The sequence below is a fragment of the Coptis chinensis genome, chromosome 4, assembly GCF_015680905.1.
Source record: "Coptis chinensis isolate HL-2020 chromosome 4, ASM1568090v1, whole genome shotgun sequence".
Classification (NCBI taxonomy): domain Eukaryota; kingdom Viridiplantae; phylum Streptophyta; class Magnoliopsida; order Ranunculales; family Ranunculaceae; genus Coptis; species Coptis chinensis.
The window spans coordinates 67,318,746-67,323,981 of record NC_141459.1 but is presented as its reverse complement, the minus strand read 5'-3'; the positions used below and the strand labels follow the sequence as shown (position 1 = coordinate 67,323,981).

Below are 5,236 nucleotides of genomic sequence, written 5' to 3'. Positions count from 1 at the left end.
TAGACACGTGGATACGTATCCGATACAAATTATTTTTGAAATATGGTGTGTCCATGTAATATAGATTTATAGCGGTCATGTGGTTGATGCTTTGCCTTTTCTGTTATGTGCATGGCGTCTACCATCACCATCGTATCTACTTATTTGATATTCCATGTTTCCCATCTTTGAAATGTATAGAAAAACAACAAAGATAGTGCCAATCCTCATCCTTTTTGGATGAAAAGAATATAGATAGTGGTGTTCCAATATTTGAATAGTTTATGTTGAATTTGACGTGTCAGATGGTATTACAGAGGCTATTAAGGCTAACATCAGTACTTTACATAATGGTCGGCTTTATGAGATGGTGTACATGTGATTATGTCCATTGACTGTTCAACCTTTTGCTTTCTGAAATTACAGATTGAGCCCGAATCACAAACTCAGCTTTTGGATGCTACTATGAATATGGAAAGAGTTTTGTTGGCAGGAGTTCCTGGAGCAGGTGGCTTTGATGCAGTCTTTGTTGTCACATTAGGAGAGTCCAGTAGCAGTATGACAAAAATGTGGAGTTCTCTTGGCGTGCTTGCCATGTTGGTTACAGAGGATCCCCGAGGTCTTTCTATAGAGACAGATGATCCTAGAGCCAGTGAAATCACATCTTCCATTTCTTCAGTCCACATTGAGTAGGAACATTTTTGCCATCCTTGTTTGTATTGGATGCATTTAGCCAAGTCTTAATTTAGTGGTTAACTTGAGGAGGAAAGATAGGATTTGTAAACAATTGTTACAATGGGTGAGCTGAATGTATCTCACCCAGGAATGTAAAAAATAGATGTTTAAGCCTTACGTAATTTCTCATGAATGAAATGACAGAAATGTGCAATTCAAATTGATGTTTCTGCATGGAAAATTGCCCCATTACAATGCAATTGATCATCTCGTGCAGCTGCAGGCAAAAAGGCATAGTAATGAGGCCTTAACAAATCCCATCTTGTCAAATTTCTTTTTAAGTTTTAATTTTATAGTAGAAGGCACTTCTGCAATTGTTGTTTTTTCGTCAAGCGCGAGTGTAACCTCAAGTAAGGTGGGGATGCTGTAAATGAGAAATATGAAGGGAAAAAACGAGATTGTTGACATCTCGGTTCCACCTTGTATGTAGTATGGAAAAGGACCTCTCTGACTTACACTATATTGCAGACTTACCAGCATTATTTGAGAGCGCTCATTATTTGAGAGGCCTTGAGTATTACCAAACAGCAGTTGACTTGATATATACATGTGCGTAACTCAAATTGACAGTCTAGCAATTGATATATACATGGTGGTGATTTGCAGGTGCAAGAAATTCAGTGCTATATAGACATGGTGGAGATGTTTGGTATGATCCCAGGATACTGACAGATAGTTGCAAGCCTTAAAATTTTCAGAATATCAAACAGAATAGAGACGACAGTCCACAAATTTGTTAAGGAGAAATGTCTCTGTCTTCCTACTGGAAGGGATTTTTCCGCGAAAAGGCGAGACTCATCAATTTTTGTGCCAAATCAGCACTTTAGCACCTACTTTTAGCATTGTTAAATAGCAGATTTTGGCCTGTTTAATGTAACCGAAATGGACTGAAAATTCTGAAATTGTGTCGTCCTCATGGAAGAAAAAGCAACTCTTAGGGACAGAAATCAGACTACGATATATTCTTCTGAATCAATATACTTGATTTACTTGTTGAACTCAACATTCAAGAATACAATCACTATTTTTGCTTTCGAATTTCTATACATGAACATCAAATAGGCCAATATTTCTAAACCTCAATTGGGTAGTCAGGCCCAATAAAAAAAATGACAATGGTATCTCCTTTTCTCACTCTTAACAAGTAACTCTAAACCTTAATGTACACCAGCGCTTGGGTAATGATCGGGAAAGACCCATGAGACCCAACATCAAAGAATTCCGTAGGATATATAGAACCACCGTCCAAACATGAAAAAGAAGCAATGGTACGTGGTGCTTGGACGAAGAAGCAACAACACGTGGTTCACGATTAATCCACTTGGAGCTCATCCATGCCGGGTGGAGACAATGGTGGAACTGCTATTACATGAGACATGTTAGCAATCTCAAGGACCTTCCTTGCAGTTGCCTAAGAATCTTCACTCCTGCCAAACTTTCTCATGGATAAAACATTAGACTTATCCGTTCTAGAAGAATTGCTGCTCTCAACAGAGGATAAGAACTTCTCCTTCGATAGAGTCATTTGTGCAGACATGATAACAGAACTGAACACGCCTGACTCCCTTAATCATTGAACAATGGCCTAAAGAAGAAAATATTAAATGACGCATTTTACACTAATTAAACATTAATAAGGTACATATCTGCACAAGCTTATCAGTATAAAAGCATCAAAAAGTGCAGGCAAAACTTGACAATTGATCCCATGAGACTTTCTGTAAGTAAATAACATACCCTAGTGGTAAGCATAAGTAAACAATACACGGCTTCAAGATTAAGTCTAAGAAACAGACTAAAACTATAGTGATTTCCAAATAATTGGAGTCAAGGCAACAGTCTTTATCTCTTAGGAAAGCAGTGATAGAAAACCACGTGCATGTTTTCTTGAAAGACACACGTATGTTGTAACTGAACGTACCATGGGAGCATATATTCGAGTTAGAATGCCCTTCCTGAGAAGTTTCATGTTTAATGTTTTATCAGCCCATACAATGTGCTCATGGTACCTACAATAGAATAAGGTATTGTGTCAGCCAAAAAAAATGCCTTCCAAAACAAAAGAAAAGGTAAACAACAGCAAAGGTATCTTAACTATCCATGGAAACAAGAAAGGTAGTGGCAATTAATCCTACTACAAAAGAAAAGCATGACCAGAAGTATTTCTGGTACATTTCCCTACATCTCATGACCCTCCAAATTTAAGCTATATACTCAAACCTTCAAGTACTGCATCTCAACAATTTTTCTCCAACATTACTACCAACTTTTGTTTTCTGTATAACTTTGCTACGACAGGTTAGGCTGCAGTTATATTGCAAGTCAAATGAAATGAGAATTATTGACCCAGGTTGTCAAAGGTTACCAGTGTAGCATTTCCTCCTCTGTCGCAGTTGAAGCAATTATGAAAGCCTGAAAAGGAGGGGGAAATTATAAGATTAAAATGTTGATTTCTCTAGAGGATACTCAACTTTGAATTTCAGTAACTGAAATATTTATTGACATCCAACAGATGTTGCTATTACTTTTTTAAGTTCAAACCAGCCATAAAATATATGAATCAAACAAAATAGCCATCTCATAACATTGAATACTACTAAGTACTAACAATCAGCCAATGAGAACAATAGAACAGTAACAATTGTATTTATAATTATGATCTTCATACTAACCAATAGCAAAGAGCATAAGACAATCCCACCTGGCAAAAAAGGTTCATAGAAACATCCTCTAAACTCTTTGAATACTTTAGACCACCAAAACAACAAAGTACAATGCCAAAAGGTCCGTGATATGCATTCTACTTTGAAAGGAACGAGTTCCAAGAGACTCTCCATTTCAGGGCATGGTAACTGCTTGGAAGAGATGGGTGCATTAAACTTAGCCTATCACTTTAAACTACAATAGCATAGACTTTTTTGATCTGTCACATGCATAAATATATCACAATTAATCCTATTAATGGAAGATTAAGTATTCCAGTATTGAGGCAAGAAACTATTTTGAAACCCTTAGCACTTGCTAGCTAATCAAGAAAAACTACCCCACACAGGAATCACTATAGCAATGTAACATATTCTAGTCAGAAAAGATGGAGAAAAAGACATAGTGAGATTGCAAGCTATCAGTGCATGGTGTGCTCAGTTGCAAAGAGATCAACACATTGCATATTCCTAATTCACATACAAGGAAAAAATTATCTTTAAGTATGATCATTATGGGAATCATAGCTATGCCCGGGTAGTTTTTCGTACAAGGAAATTAGTCTTCTATTATGTTGAATGAAGAAAGGGTAAACGAAATTTTATTTGCTTTCAAAGAAATGGATGGCTGATTCGTTATTACGACTTGTTTTTTTCCATGATAAGTTTAGTGCATCACTTACATTCAAATGATGCTTATTAGAAAGAATAATGTACCACTTACACCCACATCATCATCCTCAAATTTGTTCAGTGACTCGCAAACATTTATGGACATTTGTCATCTGTCTTTGACTAATTGTCAACCACCGTATTATAGTCATCTTCAATATTCCCTTCACCTCTCATATTCAACTTGTTATCTAGACAAGTTTTCACCCACATTAAAAATGAGACAAACTCAATATACAATATTATACATCATCAACTTATTCCACGATGTTACCTTCGATGGATCCATTATTCCAGCAGCCATTAAATCCTTGTAACAGTCTTTTGCAGCATTATATCCATAATTCACTTCATCACAAGACAGAACCTGAAAAATGGAAACCAGACGTTCCAATGGTCAATAAACCATGACAAAAAGGATAACTATTTTCAGTTTCAGAACTGTAAAGTTACAAGATACATGTCCTCATGGAAGCTACCTTCTCTATGACAACACTTCCATTTACACCTGCATTTTTAGCTATAAGTCTTGAAGGGTATGTTAAAGCCCTTGGAAGTTAGAATTGGGTCGGGTCAATATGATCAGAATAAGCTTTTCACAAGATTAGCACTTCTATTACTTCTCAGGAAGAAGGTACCGGTATCATCAGAAAAAACACAAGAATTACTACTTGGTAGACATAATGAAACTAAGCAACAAAACAAAGGAACAAAAAGAAAAATAACATGAAAAGCTAAAAACTTCTAAGCAACGGGAAATGGATACGTGTATACCTCACTACCTCAGAAATGTGAAGTCCACTGATATTAATGAACCAATGCTAACAAAATTGTCACCTCTTAGGGTAATGATCGTTGAAGACGAAACAAATGAAGAAACGACTAGAGACGTGGGGGTTTGAACCTTGAACGTGGGGGTTGGGAGTTCCGAAATACCTCCAAAATAACTTCAACAGTTTCTTTTTAGCTAGCGTCTGTTTACCTTGGGCTTTTCTCTTTTGGGTTTTTTTGTGGACTTAAATTTGAGTAGTGCTAAACGGACCTATTTTTTAGATCTACTATTGAACTCACTATTTGTATGACATTGGTTTGCATTGCAATATACACAGACACATATTCCTATGTAAATCAATAATTAGGACTTTTGA

The 5,236-nt window shown here is 36.4% G+C and overlaps 1 long non-coding RNA gene across 1 annotated transcript; it reads right to left on the bottom strand.

The window, feature by feature from the left end:
- Positions 1 to 1,674: 1,674 nt before the first annotated feature.
- Positions 1,675 to 5,036, bottom strand: LOC147504496 (uncharacterized). Its single transcript, XR_015220411.1, has 5 exons — positions 4,871 to 5,036; positions 4,363 to 4,455; positions 3,080 to 3,126; positions 2,636 to 2,723; positions 1,675 to 2,299 (listed from the first exon to the last, which is right to left on the bottom strand). It is a non-coding gene; the product is annotated as an uncharacterized LOC147504496 (long non-coding RNA).
- Positions 5,037 to 5,236: the final 200 nt, after the last annotated feature.